A 22,368-nucleotide genomic window follows, 5' to 3' on the forward strand; every position below is an offset into this window, starting at 1 on the left:
CCATCTGAGATTGCAGAGAAGTCTGAGATTTATGAGCTTTTATGGTTATGTCTCCATAAATAAGCCGACATGTCCACTGAACCGGTGTGTCACCTTTTATGAGCCGACTTGACAGTTATATATGTATTGAGGCTGACATAACTGTTCTTCTTCATCGTTTAGCTTGCAGACTTCTTTTTGTGCTTGTCTTGGAGGGTTGTTTATACTAGTATACATTTACACATATGCTCAAGAAGACCTCCTTATACATGACTTTGACTCTTTGACTTTCCTAGACCTATGAAATGAGCAAGAAACTCATTCTTATAATTTACAAAAATAATATTACTTTTTCTTGAAAAGTACAAAGATCAAAATTACATTTGCAAATACCGAACCTAGTTACACTTTCTTCAACACTCCCTCTTAACTAGGGAGATATTTATAATGGTATTTGGTCATTCTCAATTTGGAGAATTTCTCATAAGAAGAATCAGATTGGTAACCCATCTGTATAGCATCATAGTAACCAACATTGTTTCCACAACAAGGCCTTGACTAACATCTCTATCTCTCATTAGATCAGCGCACATTGTTGGTGAGACCAATGATTATAGACACCTTCATCATTGTATCTCAAGGTACATACCCACCTGAGTGTTCATTGAGTATGACCTTCTAGGACTATTCTTATCTTGGGTTCCCATCCCTCAAAGAATATTGGTCCTCTTGCCTACTCTTATCTTGGATGCCCTACACATCCTCAAAGAGCATCGGATGCCAAATGATTACCCAATCCTTCATTCTTTCTTCCAAAGTGAAGACAAGAATGTTGTTTCTATCTCTCCCTCTTAACTAGGGAGGATATGCCCATTCCTATAAAGGAATGTACCCAAGTTCCCTCTGACCATGAATTTTCCCAAGCTCCCTCTCAATTAGGGACTCGTCAAAGCTCCCTCTTAACCAGGGACTCTATTTTTCATCATCAACTTCTTCTTCATGGGTCCTTCAGCTACTTGATCAATTTCCTTGATGTCATGAAATTCAGTCGAGCTTCTTCCTAGTAGGGCATTAGCCATTGATCACTTTCCTTCTTGGTTCGTCATGTCATTCCTTTCTTCATGGAAATTGGCCTTCTTAATACAATCCGAAACCTTCGTCATATGGCTACTTCTTCCTTATCATGTTTCTTTCAGGAATTTCCATCCTCCACATCAATGATAGTTGTACTTGTACTTACAACTCTTGTGCTAGTAGCCCTGCATGAACTCATCCAGATATTATTCAAGAAATCAAAACATAACATTAAATCAAATTGTACCTTTCGAGATGGCTCTTCATCATGAAATATTTCTGTAGGTATCAAAATCCTGCATACATGTTGACACATCTCCTAAAGATATCCATAGTAAAGGGTCTCCATATTTTTCAAACTTCCATCAGAGTCTTCATATCAAATCTTCTTGGTCTTTTGGATGTTGATCGCCTTCATCAGGGTTGCAACTCTCACAATCTCTTCCTTCCTCATACATTCCATTCCCAGGAGTTTTCAATAATAGTTTCTTCATTGTGGTCAATGACCTCATATTTCATATGAGGACATATTATGTTGATTTCATCTAGTGAGACTTATGCCTTCCTGCATCCTTTCAAAGGAGGAGATCCTTTTTCTCTTGATCATGCTTCTCAAGATAGAAGTAATGATTCATGTTACTTACAACCATACGACATGACATTATAATATTAAACACAAGCATACATACCTTATTTTACCTTTAGGTCATTTGGCTTCTTCCAACATCTTCCTTGATTGAAAAGATCTTCAATCCCTTGATCTGCTTCATTTCTCATGTCATCACACAATCATCTCATGAATTCCATAAGTTGGATTTCCTGACGAAACAATTGCTTCCTTTCTAGATCAGTGAACCCTCTGATGAGAGTTCCTTCAGGGAATCTTGAGGATCTTATATATCCCCATTTGGCAGATGTTTCCTTTTTGTATGATGAGCCTTTCCTAGATGGATTCATCCTTTTCTTTAATGTCCAATGAGGTTACCAAGAGCTAAATCCTTCATTTTTGTTTGCCATGTATTTTGTCCTTCATGATTCTCGTGGTGATGTCTCGACCTCTTGTTTCTTACGCTTCCATGATGCCCCGATGCATCTTATTATCATGGTCATATCTGTAACTAAATATTCAGGAGCTTATGATAGGACCTTTTCGTGAGGGATACCATCTCAATCATAGTAGAGATCTGTTACTCCCTCTTTCATTTGTCCCTTTCTTCAGCTTCCTCCATCTTTTCGGTGATATGAGCTTTCTTTTTATAATATTTCCATAGCATTGTTATGTCTTGTTTGAGGACCCTTAACCTTCAACACTTTTTCCATCAACTTGTCTTTCTCTATCTAGCATAGAGACTACAAATTGTTGAATGAGGTAACCTTGTTGTTCATGGACATTTGTTACTATGCCTATCAGTTAGAACAATGATGATTTCCTTCCTAGATTTTGTAGGTGAGACCTTTTGGAGATATCCTACATCCTTTGATACCTTTAATTTCATGTAGATCAGATTTTATGTGACCTTCTTCATTGCACCTTCAGAGAATGAGTTTATCATATACATTTCTTTTATGTCTCCAATGTTGCTATATGAGGGGATATTTCATAAGTATCCCTTTTCGTGAATTGAGAGGAAACCTTTTGATATGTTCAATGACTTCAACTACTTAAAGGACTATGTCCATCCTCCTTCTTCATGCAAGGAATCTTGATGACCCATAAAACCTATAGATCTTATTGCAATCATGAAGTCATTTAACCAAACTTGATTATAGAATGAAAAGATACTTACTTGTCATGTGAAGATGAAATCTTCACCTTGATGCTTTCTTGAATGATCTCCTTCAATGAGATTCTTGCTTGAGTAGCCTGGTACAACCGAGTTCCATGAATTTTCTTGAGACTTCCTTGCATTGTTCAACATCAAGCACTACTTCTTTTATAATATATTGAGATTACTTGATTCCTTGACTGTGAGGGTATGAAATCAAAATCAAGAATTTTGAGAGCACTATCATGATGCCCATTCGAGATGTGGCATTGTGTTCACCTTCTTAAGTGATATTGCTGTAATGTATGATGTGATTGTATATCCTTGTAGCTTTGTTGTAACGATCCTTGCTTGAGTTGACTAACATGAAAAAAGATCTTTGAGGCCTTCGAGCACTGTTCAATACCAAGCATCGAAACTGCTTCAGACTTAAGTCATTGAGATATCTGTGGTATGACATAGATTGTAATGACACCCAATTTGCGGCTAGCACTGAGACTGTGAGAGGTACTGTGTTTTCCTTCTTTTGACTATGATTCGAATTTTGAGCACTAGCATTGGGACTTCACTTTAACTAAGATTACTTGATCTTGAATTGTCTTGTTGTTGTATATTGTTTGTTGAAGATTGATCTTTCAATTTTGATGTCCTTCTTGAAGCTGATCCTTAAGTGTCTCTTTTTACTACCCTTTCCTTGACTTTGGCACCTTAGCTCTGATACCATGTTGAAGAATCTAGGGAAAATGTAGTTAATGTGATTCTTCTTAGCATGATAACTATTTGTGAGATGTTTTTCAATTTTTCTTCTTATTCCAATCTTCACCGGTTATTATTAGAGTGTGTCTTCATTAGTTCATCAAATAGCTACCAAAATAAAGAGACAAGAACACAAGATGTTGGCATCTTGCTAGGGCCAAAACCTCTCCCTCTTGGAGAGGAAAACCCGCATAAAATTCCCCTTATAGAGATTCCAATTGTCGAATACCAAGACCATGACCCTTGACCTACTAGGCCACTCTAAGACCAAGACACCAATCCCCTTCTTCATCATTGTTGAGATCATCATCACTGCTGCTCCATCACCGAGGTCTTCATCAATGCGATCTTCATATTGAACTATGTATAGGAGAGTTGCATGTAGATTCACTGAGTTCATGACCTTTATATCTTCATCAAGAATGAGATTGTGACTGCACCTTAATGTATGCCAAGATAGTGCATTACTATGAGTTCCTTCCATCATGCCGAGATAATGTGTTACTTTGAGATCCTTCCATCATGCTGAGACAGTGTGTAGTATAGTAGGATTCCTGAGATCATCCTTACTACGGTTATGACAACACTAAGATCTGTATGGAGAAGGAGACTATGTTCTTCTTAACACCTAGTCATTCTTATGCAGAGAGTATCTCACTATATTACCCATCCGAAATCACAGTGAGACTTCTCCATCCGAGGTCCTGGGCTGTTGTCTTAATCTGAGATTCCTGCACCTCCTGTACCCATCCAAGATTGCAGAGAAGTCCAAGATTTCTGAGCTTCTGTGGTGACCCTACACACCTATTTATAGTGGTCATGTCTCCATAAATAAGCCAACACATCCACTGAACTGGTGTGTCACCTTTTATGAGCCGACTTGACTGTTATATATGTATTGAGGCCGACATAATTGTTCTTCTCGATTGTTTAGCTTGCAGACTTCTTTTTGTGCTTGTCTTAGAGGATTGTGCTTATCTTGGAGGGTTGTTTAGACTAGTATACATTTACACATAGGCTCAAGAAGAGCTCCTTATACATGACTTTGACTCTTTGACTCTCCTAGACCTATGAAATGAGCAAGAAACTCATCATTATAATTTACAAAAATAATACATCTTTTTCTTGACAAGTATAGAGATCAAAATTATATTTGTAAATACCGAACCTAGTTACACTTTCTTCAACACTAAGATTAAAAAAGATCTTAAAGATCAATTTTCAGGGGTGCATCTTCCGTTTATCCAAGGAACCACTGACAAGATTGCAAAAATCTTGAAGAAGCATAAGGTTCCTTTGACATTTTGGCCCCTAAATACTATTTAAAGCTCCCTAAAATTAGTAAAGGGCCCTGAGAACCCTAAAGATGGGAAAGGTGTTTACGTCATCCCTTGCTCCTGTGGGACTCTGTACATTGGTGTAACTTGCCGCTTAATTAATCAAAGGATTCATGAGCACACAACTAACATCAAACATGGAAGGTCTCGCTCCTCTGCTTTGGCAGAACATATAGAAAAGACAAAACATCACATCTGCATTGAAGAGGCGAGGGTCATTGCAATGATTGATCATTTTCATCACCGTAAGTTTAGGGAGGCCTTGGAAATTGAAAGGAGGCCTATCAATCTGAATAGAGACGATGGTTGGAGTATTAACATGTGTTGGATTCCTACCTTATCTTCCTAAGTTTTTATTTAGTTATTTATATTTTTTAATCAGAATTTCTAGTATTCCTTTATTTCATATTTATTTACCATTCACATTTTTTTAATCATAATTTTTTGTTTTTTCCAAAGCCCCTCCTTTTGATTTAAATAATAAATTGAGTTAATTCATTATTTTGATTTATATTTATATTTTATTTTTTCATTTTCTTATTACTATTTTTAGTTTTATTGTTTAGAATAATTAAGTTTGACCTTATTATTACTAGACCTTCGTTTTGATTAAAATAAAATTAATTTTGTTCTTTATTTACAACTAATTTCCATCTATTACTTTATTTAAATTAAAATTTTGTTTATTAATTAATGGTAACTCTTTAATCAAAACTAGCTGTTATATTCTAATGGCTAGAAAACATCTCTCTTCATTTATTTTATGTAATGCCATGATCTGGTTCTTTATCTTGTCCTGAAGATGAACCACACTAGATGGTTCGAAACACGTCGACTTAAAGTTTTTATGTGATTTTTACCGAAAGACTCTCAACAAAGACTCCTATGATTAGCCTTGCCATCTAATAGACCTATTATTATCTAGAAATTTTTTTTTTAACCACATGGTGAATCGGTAAATTATTATCTAGAAATTAATCTATAAAAAAATAAAAAATATGGTCCATTGTCATTATAGACCAATATTTGTTACGAGTTGTCTTTAAGTGTGACTTTTTGAAAAGTTTTCTAGTTTATTTTCTGATCTAATTCGTCTAGAATTCCGCAGAGATTCATTGAAATCACAAGTTTGATGGCTAAACTTTGCATAATCGAAGTGGCCCAGGGGGTTTTCAGAGTGCTGAATCCATATATGCAATAAAAAAAACTAGTTTAAACAACACAAATCAAGGTTTCACCACAAATATTTCAGCTGGATTCCGACTAGAAATTCATCGGAAACTCCAAAAAGTCACACTTAAAGACAACTCCTATTCGTTCAAAGCAACATTTAACATTGCACTCTAGTTCCAGGACAACTTGACTTCTTGTCTTCTACAATTGTGAATGTGGGAGATGATGAACAAAGATATGACAATGCCTCAAACAAGAAACACAAATCCCATTATTTGCCATGTGGAGGGTGACATTCTCCCTCTTGTCCTCTCCAACAAATGAGCCATCACATTCATTAATGTTCCCTTGAGACATTAACCATGTCAATATTTATAAATAAAATTTATATTAAATTTGTAAAAAAAATATTCTCGAAAACAAAACAAAAATATAATTTACATTTTAAATCAATTTGAGCTAGATAATTATTAAATATTTGTGGAAAAAATTGTTTATCGGTTATTAACCAATGTTTCAGAATATCTAGGTGAGTTCATCATCACGAAAATGTGATCCACATTTTGAGAAGTGAGAACGTGAATAATTAGAGCAATTAATAGTCTTTTGAGGGAAATATGGTTTATGTCGGCATATTATGATGAAATCATTATATTTTAAGGAGATTAATTTTGGTTGATTTAATTTTGATTAGGTTTATTAATACTATTTTAAAATAGGTTTAATTATTAATTATGTTTTAATAAGGGTTTCCAAGAGTTAATTAATTTTAGACCATCATCTCTATTCATTGTGTTTGATGATTTCTCAATTTCAATGCCCTCTTTCACCCTTCTTTTTAAATAATGGTCTTTTCTTTGAATTAATTTTGCATGTTCCATGCAAATGTAGTGTGAAGAGGAGCATGCATGTTCCGCTAGGGCTGTTTTTTTCTGTCCTATTCCTTGCTATGTGACTTATGTGCTCTTTTAATCTTGTGCCCACAAATCTTCCTATTTCATCTATATATACTTTTCCACATGAACAGGGAATAGAGTATACTCCTTTGTGTTGTTTTAGGTCTATTAAATCTTTGGCAAAGTCAATCATTTTCTTAATGGTGTTTGGCCAGTGAATACAACCATGCTGTTATGATTGGTGAGAATTCTTGCAATTTTGTGAGTGGTTCCTTTTATATAGGGTAAGGATATTTTAGAGTTGTCTAAAGATTTTTTTTTGAGTTTTGATTATAGACCTTTAAATGACTTTATGTATAAGGTTTTTCTAATAACCATTATTAAATAAAATTATCAATAATTATTTTAAAAATTTTAATTATCTAAAAATTATAAATTAAGTGGTATGATTTATAATTTTTATTTTATAATAAAACCATTTAACATTTTTATGATATTCATATATTAAAATGACAACGAGATAAAAAAAATAAATTAAATTATAACCTCTAAAAAGATAAATTAAATAATAACTTTTATAATTATGTAGAAAAATCATGATTAATTCAAAAGATATAACATAATCATAATAAATTTTTTGAGAAGATTTTTCTGGGTAAATTACATTATAATATATTTGTCAAGACACATTTCTAACCAACTAGTATGGTTCATAATATTTATAATTTATTAAAATTTCAATTTTAATATATAAATTTATTAATTCAAAAATTAAAATAAAATTTCAATTTTAACATATATATATATATATATATAAAAAACTATAACTTTTTCTGCTGATTATCTCTTTCATAATATTTAAAAATAAATCAATATTAATTTATAAATTTCTTTTCAACCACATGGTTTTGAATAAAAGTATCTTCTTATCTACAAACTTTTTTATTCAAGAATAAGACGGTTCACTAATAAATAAATTTTCACATTATAATATATTTATCAACACATTTCTAACCAACTAATATGGTTCATAATATTTATAATTTATTAAAATTTCAATTTTAATATATATTTTTATTAATTCAAAAATTAAAATGAAATTTCAATTTTAATATATATATAACTATAACTTTTTATAACTTTTTCTAATGGCTATTTTTTCATAATATTTAAAAATAAATCAATATTTATAATTTTCTTTCCAAAAGTATCTTCTTATCTAGAGACTTTCTTTTTTTTAAGAATAAGACGGTTCACTAATAAATAAATTTTCGAAAATTCGTGGGAATACCGTAAACCAATTTCTTAGTGACGACCACTTATTTAATCGTTTGGTATCGTGGATATAGTTTTTTCATTACATGGATGTGACTTCCCATGGCTTGAACCAGTGACCTAAATTAAAGAGTGTCTTAACAATCAAGACAATCACCTTTGAGAGCTTGTCTTAACAATCAATCACCTTTTGACAGTTTGTCATAACGGCATTCAATTTACCGAAGTTCCATCCACAGGGCATTCTGTAGGTAATAACCCCAAAGCTGTCCAAAACATTGCCTTCACTCCAAAAAGAATTTGAAAACAGGAAATGGAGCGGAAATAAATAAATTGCTCAGCAATAGATAGTAGATGGTATATTCATTATATATATGCCATGATCTCTCCACATGCAGAAACAGGAGGAGAAAGAAACGGGAGATCTATCAGGATGGATGAATCATGGATGTCAAGATGTTTTGGACCATCTTCAATATGCTTCAAAGGGTATGTAATGTAATCTCAATTCTAGTTTAATCTTCCATTCAACAACCTTGTGCAGATTGCTTGCTGATTGAATTAGACTGTATGGACACAATGGCAACTTAACTAGTCAATAGATAAATATACTGGCTCAGGTCAACAAGTACATCCTAGCAGGTGCCACAAGAAATATGCAGGGCTTAGTGACATTCATGGAGCTCCGGAAAGTCAAACAAATTGAATAATGACCGGGCATTTATTACAAATAAGCCCATGCTTATTGTTCCATGTCAATGGCTGGTTCATTATCCTTGGGACCTGTATATCATTTTATTTGAAGATGATGATGATTGACTTATTGGTTCTTCTTATGGAAGTTTTATGTAAGAATACCAGGAATTCGTGAACCACCACCTTTTGTATGAACCCATTTCCCTGTGAATGCTTTGCCTCCATAAATTTTTACATGAAGTTTGTTCAAATTGTAAAATTTATAGCCGTTCACAGGTTCATTTAACGACCATAGAATTCAAGTTTAATTTTAACCTTAAAAATGAAAAGCAATTTGAAAATATTGTGTTTATTTTTTGCATAAAAATGCCTAGCCCGCTAAATTCCTTTAAGCTTTCCTTTATGGAGTTTTAGCGAGAGCGTTGTCTATCCAGTACACAAAATGCACCGCTCCGGCCAACCCTTGCCAGAATCTGGCAAAATAAAATTTCATGGTTCTGATCGATCTGGCGTGTTACATTTCTTTCTGAAGTTTCTGGGTCAATTCGGAGACTCCCAAAACCCTTTAAACATGGCGGAACCATGATCCATTGCTGGATTCCAGTTGGAATCATGACTGGAAATTGCTTGGTCTTGTCCGCTATTCAACTATGCCTTTGGTGAGTTAACTCGGTGCATTAATTGGGAAGCCATGTTCACAATTTCAGTCAAATTCGTTCAATTTCCATTAAACTCGATTAGTCTGTCTAGGCTTGATTAGTTTAAAAGAAACTCATGGAGTTTCTCAAGCTAGGCGAGTCAAATCTGACCACTTGGACGACCTGAATATAAGGTGGAATTCCCTGTTTTATTTTCTTCTATAATTCTGTCATTTTTTTTTTATTTCTTGTGTTGTTTTGGATTAAGAGGGAGGGTTTTCAGCTAACACTTTGGAGTGCTAAAGAAAGTGAAACTTCACGCTTTTTCAAGATTTTCAAGTGCTTGGAGACCAAAAATTCATTGCAAGTACAGAGGCTACATTTCTACCACAGAACATTGCTTGGGCAGCATATTTTTGCAAGGGAGGCACATGGGGAATTAGATTCAACATGGAAGGAGCTATGACATTGGAGGTATTTTGAAGGTTTTGTTGAAATATTAAATGTCTATTATATATGTATATATATGTTGACTGGTAAAATCAGCAACTGGGCTGGGCTTGTACTTGTATGACATGGGTTAATTTCAACTGCTACCACTACAACCTCCAGGTGTATCCACATGGCCCCATGGATGGTAAATGGGTTAGTGAAGTTTGACCCAGTGGCATCACAGGAGTGCCTTAACAGTGCACCTTATTGCCAACTGATCCACACCCCAGGGGCTAAATGTCTATTTTATATTACTAGTGAAGGACAATGTCAAATTTATTGTGCAATGGTGAGCACAAAAAGTGAGAGGTGTGAAGAAAATGGGAGATCAGATTTGAAAATGCAGGCAAAAAATATTATCTGATCGTTAATGCTTGAAATGTAAGAGAAGATAGCATCTGACCATTAAATGCTTGAAAAGGCTATGACATGTGAGTCACCAATGTTGATTTATCAGTGTGAGTCATAGGGATTTGATTGGGTGAAAATAAATGCTGTTAGGAGATATGCCCATGCTTTTTTAAAGCCACTAGTTTCTCAGGTCACGTCTTGTTGGGTTTCCTATCTATAAACCAGAGATATCTCTTGAAATTTGCCTGTGTAAATAGCTTAGAATATTATTCTTATGGCCTTGTAGCTTCATGCTTCTTCCTTCTTACTTATTTTTAATAGACTGTTGATGTTCTCCTATTTCTGTTGCCTGTTTTTTCTAAATCACCACAATCAGGGCATAGTGATTTTTCATATTCATAAGTAGCGACATAATTCTAACACCAGATCTCAAATCTGTAAATGATTTCAATATGGTGAAGGAAAAAGACTTTTGTTGGGCATGACAAGGGCTTTTTAGTGAAAAGGTTAGGAGTGAATTGTTTGTGATTACCAACTTGCCAAAATTACTGGCCGGGACATTGTCTAAAAGAATCTGCAGATATAACGTATCAATGCCAAGCCAATCTAGATACCACAGTTGAAAGCAAGTGTAACGAAAAAAGTTTAAAGTTGAGATAGGGTGACCTACTTCATCTTCTCCTCATGTTGAAATCGGTATTACTTCTCTTGCTATTGGTATACATGTACACCACATTCTCATACTTATTCCATCCCCTCTCCTACTACTACGTGCCTTTTATGCTCCTTGTACCCAATTCAATTCTCAACCCACCTTGTAGAGTGTGAAAAGGGGGTAAAAGCTTCATGAGCAAGCACATAAGCCATAGGTGTTTTTGGGTTCTAATTAAACTTGGCTTTAAATGTTGTTAGATCTTTGATACTAACAAGTTATGATGGATGTTGTTCCATGTGGCCCTGGTTTCAAAGCTCCTACTTGTGAGGCTCTAACTATGAATGAAATTTTCATTGAGGCTATGCAAGACATGGAAACAATATCTTCTAAGCATTCTGCTTTCTAGGCAAAAACAAGTTGCATATTGTTTGATGGGTGGACAGTACAGGGAACAAAACCATATTATATTTACTTGTTTCAGTCAACAAGGCATTTTCTCATTGATGAGGTCTGCAAAGTTTTAAGCTATTCACTAAGATTCCATTATGGCCATGGCTTGTCTCACTTGAATGGCATGGGTTTCAAAGGGATGAGGTTGGGTGCATGTCTTGGGCTATTTTGATGAAATATTGGAATAGTTGCCCCTCAACTACAGCACCTAAGCTGAAGGAAGTCCCCCTTATGCCCCTCTCAAAGTTATTTAAAGAGCCTCTCCCCCTCTATTTCACTCACATTGTTCATTTGAGCTTCTTGTATTTCTTGAGCTGAGATTACTGAGTGGGTTTTGGAGAGATATTTGTTATTTTGCAGGGTTGTTTTTGTGAAAATTTCTAAATAGAAATCCAACTGCAGTGACTGATATTATTTCTTGTACTTATTAATTAAGAAATAAGTTATTCACAGAGTTTCTACAGCAAATATCGAAATAAATTCTACTGCAGCCTTCACAATTAAAACACTGCGGAAATTAAATATAAGGAAAAATACTAGCACACGTATAATCACAATGACACAGTAATTTTTGGACAATTGTCCCCAGAAAAACCCAATGTGAGAAAACCGGTGTAGCAGATGAGGGTTTCTTTATTGATCTTCAGCAAAAATCTCATGTACAAGATACAACCAGTAGAATAGAAGAGGAATTTCTGTGAGAAATTTTACAGACAATATTCTCACGCTTCTTAGTGAGATTCTGACTCTGGAGAGGACCTGCTGCTCCCTCTGCGTCTCATTGCGTTAGCTTCTGTGTAGGGACTGCGCAGTCCCAACATCACAACCTTTGTGTTGTCCCTCCTTTGCTTTGCGTCTTCTTTCTGCTCCTGCACTCCCGACTGATGGTGGTGCCCTCTCTCCTTCTCACTTGCAACTCTCCCTCTGATTCGATTTCCTCTTGCCTAACTTCGACTAATGATAAAATCGATCTTACTTGGGTAACTGAGTATCTGTCTGGTTTGTTTTCCAAATGCCCATTGAAGCCCTTCTTATAATCCTCCAGTTGAGTAATCAACGACCCAGATTAGATTCTAATCAATGGCTCAGATCATATTGACTTGATCCTCGTCTTCTTCTAGAAGTTTCACCCTCAATTTAATTAATACCCTTTAATTATTTTAATTTCCTAAGTTTAGACTTAGGCACCCATTAAAAATAATTAATTATTTTAATAAAACTGTCTCTGGGTGGAATTTCCCAAAACGATTTCTGGGTATTGTGGAATACATGTGTCCTAGCCTCCTTGCAAATTTTGAGGCTTAGAGCACATCCGATGCTACCATAAATCAACACTCCCTCTTAGCGAGGAATGTGCTCTAGTAATGCAACCTGCTGAAGCATCACTCTGATTCTGTGACATCTCCCTTTGTGCTGCTGATGTCTGACACCATTGTCCATCAACTACTGCACAAATGCTGCATCTGTACTGCTACTGGCCCTGCCACCGCCAACACTGCATCTGTACTGCAACTCCCTCTCATTTCCTGCCACTACAACTGAGAAACCACCTGTTTCTACTACTGAAACGGATTCTCTACCATACCCATCTGTTCCCTGAACTGGATGAACTTAGCTCTTCCTAGAGCTTTTGTGAGTACGTTTGCTACTTGATTTCCTGTGGAGACATACTGCAACTGTACTGCCCCACACTGAACACAGTCTCTGATAAAGTGACATCTGATATCAATGTGTTTCGACCGATCATGAAATACTGGATTCTCAGAGAGTTTAATACAACTCTGATTATCGCAGAAAATACTGGTCGCTTCCATCCTCTTCTTGAACAAACTCACAAGCAGTTTTCTAAGCCATATAGCTTCGCACGTAGCTGTGTTGGCTGCCATATATTCTGCTTCTGCTGAGCTTAGGGCTACCAACTTTTGCTTCATGTTGCACCAAGAGATCGTTTCTGATCCAACATTGAAGCAATACCCGAAGGTACTTTTCCGGTCTACTGAACTACCTGCCCAATCTACATCTGTGAATCCATTCAATCTGGCGTCATCTCCTCCGGTGTATTTCAACCCATATTTGACTGTTCCACGCACATATCTAAAAATGTGCCTAGCTGCTGCCCAATGCACCCTTTTCGGTTCCACCATGAATTGACTAAGGGTGTTGACAGCGAAGCAAATGTCTGGCCTAGTGTTGACCAGATACATGAGCGACCCAATGAGCTATCTGTATAAGGTGGGGTCCACCTCCTTGTCTCCTGATGCATCTATTTTCTTCTAGTTGGTGATCATGGGCGTAGCCATGGGTCGGCAATCTTGCAATCTGAATCTCTTCAGAATCTCTGTAGCATATCTTCTTTGCCCAAGGAAGATCTTTCCATTCTTCTGCCAAACTTCCAACCCTAGAAAAGAATGCATCAACCCCATATCTTTCATGTCGAATTCTGCTTGCAGTCCTTTATGAGCCTAGATGACCTTGTTAGAAACAAGTCATCCACATATAATACCAGAATAAGTTGCTCATTCTCCACCACTAGATACTAGAGATTGGGATCAACATCACTCTTGACGAATCCCAAACGCTGCAAGTAACTATCAATCTGACCATACCATGCTCTGGGTGCTTGCTTGAGCCCAAACAGGGTTTTTTTTAACCTGCATACATGAGTTCTCTTTTCATGAGTTTCGAGGCCTTCAGGCTGTTCTATATACACCTCTTCTTCTATCACCTCGTTCAAGAATGACGTCTTGACATCCGTCTGGTGAATCTCCCATCCCATTTGAGCTGCTAGGGATATAACGGATTTGATAGAGGTATATCTGGCTACTGGGGCGAAGGTCCCCCCATAGTCTATTTGTTAAATTATGGTATGTTCTATGCTTAGAGCAGTTTACTTCTTTTCTTCTTATTAGCCACAGATTAGCAATCACATATACATTAAGTAAAGTGCAGATAGAACATTAAACGATCAACAGAAAACAAGCCAAGACAAGAGACACAAGATGTGGCGGCTAGCTAGGGACAAACCCCAATGCGGGGAAACCCTTTGATCAAATCTTCTTTTATCTTCAATAGTTCAGCAGAGAGAAATAGTACAAAATCAAAATTCTGTAATTTTATATCAACAGCAGCAAACCCTAGATCAACGAAGTCAAACTTGGTCAAACGAGTTGAAATTGACCTCCAATATGCATGGTCAATTTCCGGTCAAGTAGCCCTCGAACAGCCTGAAGAAACAACCCTTGAACAACCCCAAAAACACAGTCAAACTGTTGTTGACTGAAGTCAACTTGCTGCCCAAAACTAGGGCAGTCAACGCTGGTCAAACTTGTGGATGGATTGCCTCGATTTTTGTGCCAAAATCTGCGGCCTGCCTAGGAGAGGTAGCCACACCAAAACCGCACCCTTGATGAGTCAACGCAGGTCAAAGATACCTTTAGCTGCTTCAGCGTCCTCCTTGCCCTAATGCGTCTTCCTTCTTCCCACTTGTGAGCTGCTCCTTGTATAACCCAAAGCTAAGGAGAGAGAGAGAAGCATGAGTGAGATGAGATGATGAAAAAATGAATCAACCTCTCTTGTATTTATATGATTCACTGGGCATGTGTGCCACACATTTAACTGCTGGCCGACCTTGACAATTTGTCAAGTAAATACAAATAAATTCATATCTCCATAAATACTTGTCGGAATCGGATGATCTTTAGATCAATCCTACACCTCTCGACAAGAGGAATCTAGGAAAAATATCAGCGACCATAAATGAGGTGACCCACATGGAGTTTGGCCCTAGTTTCCAATTTTAACACTCCCTCTCAACTAGGGAGAACTCCATTTGCAATCCGTTTGATTGTTGCTACTATCCCAACCATCAAATGCACTGCCCTGCACTGCTTGGCCCTGCTCTGCTCTACTTGAACTATGAAGAAGAAGAAATGATCGAGGATGTATCATACCATCCTCCACTGGCCTGAAGTCAGTCTCAGAGTGTGTCATACCACTCTCACTGATCCCAGATCAGTATCATTGATCCCAGATCAATGGAGGTCATCCTAGCATAGGGAGTACGGTAGATACAACGATGCGTCCATCGATAATACTACTAATGGTCCCTAACCCCATTTCCCTACTCATTGATCAGATGAGAGGTACTTCCCATGAGTCCCAAACTACATGGGTAGGATGCCTCGACAGGAGAACTAATCATCCTGTCCACAGGAGAACGAATCATCTTGCCCAACAGTCGCCATAGGAGAACTAATCATCCTGGCCCACAAGACAACTAATCATCCTGTTCCACAGTCGCCACGGAGAACTAATCATCTTGGCCCACATGAGAACTAATCATCCTGTCCTACAGACACCACGGGGTGTCACAGGGGAAGGTTGAACCTTTCACCTTGTACATAGTGCACCACTAGGGGCTGGTGAGTCGCCCTGTGGTCGCATGTTGCTTCAAGAAGTACCCCGCGCTCCCCTGGATCTCTCAGAGCTCAATACATCATACTTGACCCTCATAAGAGGGTCTCTGAATGACACCAAGTTGTTTTCAGAAGTCAAGAATTTGACCTTTCCCAGGGGCTTCATCAAAATGTCGGCGACTTGTTCATCTGTATCGATATGTTGGAGCCTTATTGTTCCTCACTGCACCATATCGTGAATATAGTGGTACCTGATATCAATATGCTTGGAGCGATCATGAAATATAGGATTCTCCGATAAACGAATCCCGCTCTGGTTGTCACACAGGATCATGGTGGTATCCAATGTAAATCCAAACAGCTCATTGAAGAGCTTTCGCAACTAGACCGCCTCACAAGAGGCCATACTAGCAGCAATGTACTCTGCCTCGGCGGTGCTCAAAGCCACCGACTTCTGCTTCCTGCTCATCCAGGATATCGAGGCAGATCCCAAAGAGAAACAACACCCGGAAGTGCTCTTTCGGTCCACCACACTGCTTGCCCAATCAACATCGGTATATCCAAGTAGTCTCACATCTCCGGCAGTGTATCTCAACCCATGAGTGATTGTGCCACAAATATATCTCAATAGATTCTTGGCACCAATCCAATGTGTGTGGTGAGGCTCAACCATATGTTGACTCAACGTGTTGACTGCAAAGCATATATTTGGACGGGAGTTCACCAAGAACATCAATGCTCCGACGAGTTGACGATACTCGGTATCATTTCGTAAAACAGGTCCGGCAACACTACCGCTTAACTTCTTGAAGTCAAGCTCCATCGGGGTAGTCACGGGCTTGCAGTCCACCATACTGAATCTCTCCAATATTTTCACCACGTATTTTCCTTGAGATAGGAAAATCTCCCTTGGTTTCTGCCAGACTTCCAGTCCTAGGAAATAGTGCATCAGTCCTAGGTCTTTCATCTCGAACTCGAAAGCCAACTCCCTCTTACATTTGAGAATGAGAGGGTCTGCACCTATTAGAAAGAGGTCGTCAATGTACAACACCAGTATGAGAGGTTTGTCATCTTCAACCTTAAAGTAAAGGTTAGGGTTGGCTTCAATCCTAGTGAATTCCAGCTTCATCAGGTAGCTATCGATCCTCTCATACCATGCTCGGGGTGCCTGCTTTAGCCCATAGAGGGCTTTCTTCAACTTGCACACGTGATATTCTCGATCATGAATCTCAAATCCTTCGGGTTCCATCCTTGCGAAGCAGCAAGGGCTATGATCGAGCGGATGGTGGTATATCGGGCAACAGGTGCAAATATCTCGTTATAGTCTATACCTTCCTTCTGAGAGAAGCCACGAGCGACAAAACAAGCCTTATACTTTTTCGCACTTCCATCAACTACATGCTTTATCTTGTAAAGCCATTTCGAAGTGACAACTGCTTTGTCCTGGGGTCTGGGGACCACATCCCAGACATCGTTTTTCATGATGGACTCATATTCCTCAGTCATAGCATCCTTCCATACTTGATGCTTGACAGCTTCTGCGAATGATGAAGGCTCATTTTGGATGATCGTGCTCATGATGGTCAAGTATCCCTGATACCTGGTCGGCTTCTTATTTTCCCGAAAGGTTACCCTGGGTGCAATGTGCCCTTCAGCATCATCAAGTGCCCCCCTTAGCCATGATGGCCTCTTCCTAGAAGAGGAAGGCTCTTGTGGAGGGGGATCAATAGGATCCATAGGTTCTTCCACATCGGGCATTGTCTCATCTTCCTTTTTGTTTGGTTCCCTGGTGTCAGCTTCTGTAGATCCCCTTTGAGTAGGAAGATTGTCAACTTTGCTAAGAGCCATATCTTTGTCAAAGGTGACATCATGGCTAATCTCGATTTCCCTTTGAACAACCACATAGATTCTATAGCCCTTAGTGTTTTCGCTATAGCCCATGAAGATTCCTTTCTTTCGAGATGCACCCAATTTATTCCTCTTCTCCTTCGGCACATGAAAATATACCGAACTTCCAAAAATTCTAAAATGAGATACGTCAGGTTTCTTACCAGTGAACATCTCTTCGGGAATCTTGGAACCCAATGCTTGATGAGGGCATTGGTTTTGCACATTGGTTTTGTGAAGCATAGCATGGACAACTTCCATAATCGTACGATTCTTCCTTTCCACCACACCAAACTGCTTAGGAGTATATGGTGTTGTAGTCTCCCTCTTAATGCCAGCTTCTTTGCAAAAGTCATGGAACTCATTGGATTCATACTCAGTCACATTATCAATCCTTAAGATCTTGATTTTCTTTTCGATTTGATTCTTGATCAAGGCTTTGAAGTGACAAAACCAAGTGAACACTTCATCCTCCTTTTTCAAGAAGTATATCCAAGTCTTGCGAGAATAGCCATCTGTAAAAGTGAGGTAATATAAATATCCTCCCAAGGAGTTCACAGGCATCATACCAGATATGTCTGAGTGAACCAACTGCAATATATCAGAGGTCTTGCTTTGGCTTGAGGGGAATGGTCCCTTTTGAGCTTCCCTTCGTCACATCCCGGACATACACCTTCTTGTTCTACTTGGAACTCGGGCATCCTTGTCACCATTTGTCTTGCATTGGGTAGAGCTTTATAATGAAGGTGAGCAAACCTCCGATGCCATAGTTTGGACTGAAGTGATGTGTCACAAAACATGACACCCAACGTACTTCCTCCGACCTGATATAATGAATCGACTCGAAACCCAAGAGTGAAAGCTTCTTTAAAATTCTTTTTCCATACACGTACCTTGCCATCGATGAAGGTTACCTTGTAGCCTTTGTCTTCCATTGCCGAAACTGACACCGAGTTCTTTTTGAGATCAGGTACATATAGGACTTCTTGCAAATGAATTGTATTACCTTGATTCAATTAAAGAGTGACATTCCCTACGCCTTTCATGGGATATTTTTCATTGTCCCCAAGAACAATTTCTAGGTTGGTCTCCTTCTCTATCAGATTAGAGAGAGCTTCTTTGAAACTAGTGAAGTGCCTTGAGGCACCACTATCAATAAGCCAATTTCCCAGCGTGTCCGGGGAGCAGTAGTAAAGAGGGCTGTTGGTAGACAATATTCATCTTGCTGATTGTTAACAACGTTGGATTCATACCTGGAGTTTCTTGCCTTCTTGAAGGGTTGTCCTATTCCTTGATTTCCGACATTTCTTTTACCTCTGCCATTGGACTTGCCATTCCTTTGATTGCCTTGAGAGTGATTTTGGTCATTGTCATGGTGTAAGTCCCTTTATCAGGGCACTTCCTCACATAGTGGCCCATTTTATTGCAATTGTAACATTGTCCTTTTCTTCCACCCTTCGGTCTAGCCTTTCCTTTGGATTTAGCCCCAGAATTGTTTCTTCTTTTAGCATGAGAAGAAAAGGCAGAGGGATGGCCTTTAAGTGCGGGCATTTCTTGCTCTTCCATCCTTGTCTCTTTTTGAATACATCTAGCCATCAATTCCTCAAATCCTGGGATGACATTATTGTTGAGAAGAGTAGTCCTGAATATATACCATTCAGGTGGCAGTCCTCCAAGAGTTGTGATAGTCATATCTCTGTCAGGAACTACCTCCCCAATAGATAGGATATCATTCTTGATCTCGGTGATCCTTAAGAAATATGCTTGCATACTCTCATCTTTGCCCTTCTTAATTTCCTTCAGCTTATTTCTAAGGAACAGAACTTGATTTGCATCATTAACTTTAAATAAACTCACCAATCTATTGTAGATTTCCTTGGAGGTTGTCAGCTCGGAAACATAGGCCACCAGGCGCTTGTCGATAGAGTCTTGGATGATCTTCCTTGCTTTGACTTCTCCCTTGGACCACTTGCTTTTGGCGGCAGCGGATGCATTTGATGGAGGCGCAACAATATTGCCTCTCACATGGTCCAACACTTCCTGATCTTCTAAAGTCAGATTGAGAGACATCTTCCATCCGTGATAGTCAGAATTCTCATAGAGCTTGTCTTCGGCGGGGAAGAGTGTTGAGGACCCCATGAAGTTTTTAGGATAGCCTTGCCAACCTTCTCTTCGGTGATTGCTCTTGCTCTTGCTCTTGCTTGGGCTTTGTCTTCACCTCACCTCTGATACCATGTTAAATTATGGTATGTTCTATGCTTAGAGCAGTTTACTTCTTTTCTTCTTATTAGCCACAGATTAGCAATCACATATACATTAAGTAAAGTGCAGATAGAACATTAAACGATCAACAGAAAACAAGCCAAGACAAGAGACACAAGATGTGGCGGCTAGCTAGGGACAAACCCCAATGCGGGGAAACCCTTTGATCAAATCTTCTTTTATCTTCAATAGTTCAGCAGACAGAAATAATATAAAATCAGAGTTCTGTAATTTTATATCAGCAGCAACAAACCCTAGATCAGCAAAGTCAAACTTGGTCAAATGAGTTGAAATTGACCTCCAATATGCATGGTCAATTTCCGGTCAAGTAGCCCTCGAATAGCCTGAAGAAACAGCCCTTGAACAGCCCCAAAAACATAGTCAAACTGTTGTTGACTGAAGTCAACCTGCTACCCAAAACTAGGGTAGTCAACACTGGTCAAACCTGTGGACGGATTGCCTCGATTTTTGTGCCAAAATCTGCGGCTTGCCTAGGAGAGGCAGCCACACCAAAACCGCACCCTTGATGAGTCAACGCTTGGTCAACGCAGGTCAAAGATACCTTCAGCTACTTCTGCATCCTCCTTTCAATGTCCTCCTTGCCCTAATGCGTCTTCCTTCTTCCCATGTGTGAGCTGCTCCTTGTATAACCCAAAGCTAGGGAGAGAGAGAGAAGAATGAGTGAGATGAGATGATGAAAAAATGAATCAACCTCCCTTGTATTTATATGATTCACTGGGCATGTGTGCCACACATTTAACTGCTGGCCGACCTTGATAATTTGTCAAGTAAATACAAATAAATTCATATCTCCATAAATACTTGTCGGAATCGGATGATTTTTAGAACAATCCTACACCTCTCGACAAGAGGAATCTAGGACAAATATCAGCTGCCATAAATGAGGTGACCCACATGGAGTTTGGCCCTAGTTGCTAATTTTAACACTATTCCTTCCTTTTGTGCGTACCCCTTTGCCACGAACCTAGCTTTGTACTTCTCTATACTGCCATCTGCAGCATACTTGATCTTGTAGATCCACCTTGATCCTACAACTGATCTATCCTATGGTCTAAGTACCACTTCCCAGACATCATTCGTCATGATAGAACTATACTCTTCTACCACGACATCCACCCAAACTTGGTGTTGTACGGCTTCTTGAAAGCTGGAGGGTTCTTCAACCTGTGCTACCAAGGCTTGGTACCTGTCAGGCTGTCTACGCTGCCTCTTCTCGGTTCTAGGAGCTCCAACAAGCTCCTCTGCATCCCTCAACGTCTGCCGTACTTCCCTGCTGGTTCTACCATTGGTGGTGGGAGGCTCAATCAAATCCCACTCCTATTCCTATTGTTCCATCTGTTGAGAACTGCTTGGATTTCCTACTTTTGTGGAAATACTAGTGTAGGTCACTGTGCTCGATCTAGATGTCTGTCCTCCTGCTTGTCCTCCTTGCTGCCCCTGCTGTTGTTGGACTAATGGAACATCTACTGATTGACCTTCTACTGGCATCTCTCGAGATTTCCTAAAAGCTCTATCCTCCATGAACTTTACATCCCATCTTACTACAATCTTCCTGCTGCTAGGAATGTAGATTCTGTATGCCTTCGAGGTCTTGCTATATCCTACAAGGTACCCCTTTTCTGCAGTCTGATCCAGTTTACTACGCTTCTCGTCTGGAATATGACAATATGCCACACTTGTGAATATCCTGAGATTACTCACCTCCGACTTCTTCCATGTGAAGACACCTTCATGCTTTTTCTTCCCTAATCCTCTGTGAGGAGTTCTATTCTGGATATACACCGCCGTGTTGCAAACCTATACCCATAAGAATCTAGGCAAGTCCTGGTCATATAACATAGCCTTTGCCGCCCTAACAATAGTTCTATTCTTCCGCTCTACTACATTCTTCTCTAGATTGTATGGAGTTGTCCATTCTCTTTTGATGCCCTTATTTGCGCAAAAACCTGTGAAGTCTTTGTTTGTATACTCTCCACCATTATCTGAACGCAATACCTTTATCTTTTTTCCTGTCATGTTCTCTACGAGAGCCTTAAACTCTCTGAACCAATCAAAGACCTTATCCTTGGTCTTTAAGAAATAGATCCAAGTTTTTCTAGAGTGATCATCAATAAAGGTGACGAAGTATTCACCACCACTAAGAGCTCTTGTGGACATTGGGCCACAAATATCTGAGTGTATCAATCCCAATACGCCTTCCGCTCTATTGTCACTTTTGGAAAAAGTTGCTTTAGCGTACTTCCAT

At 38.6% G+C, this 22,368-nt stretch overlaps 1 long non-coding RNA gene across 16 annotated transcripts in view; it reads left to right on the forward strand.

The window, feature by feature from the left end:
- The first annotated feature begins 8,245 nt into the window (after positions 1–8,245).
- The window catches only part of LOC149150703 (uncharacterized), a 307,262-nt gene continuing 293,139 nt past the window's right edge, over positions 8,246–22,368 (forward strand). For 5 of the 16 annotated variants that reach the window (XR_016263623.1, XR_016263619.1, XR_016263624.1 and 2 more), the window contains exon 1: positions 8,246–8,745. This is a non-coding gene — a long non-coding RNA (uncharacterized LOC149150703). Of the gene's footprint in view, positions 8,746–8,876; positions 9,171–22,368 lie in introns of those variants that run through there. The other 11 variants (XR_016263610.1, XR_016263612.1, XR_016263611.1 and 8 more) reach the window with 9 other exon arrangements.

This window comes from Pinus tabuliformis, chromosome 9 (genome assembly GCF_031772625.1).
Source record: "Pinus tabuliformis cultivar Carrire ecotype Pingquan chromosome 9, CPIR1, whole genome shotgun sequence".
Taxonomy (NCBI): Eukaryota; Viridiplantae; Streptophyta; class Pinopsida; order Pinales; family Pinaceae; genus Pinus; species Pinus tabuliformis.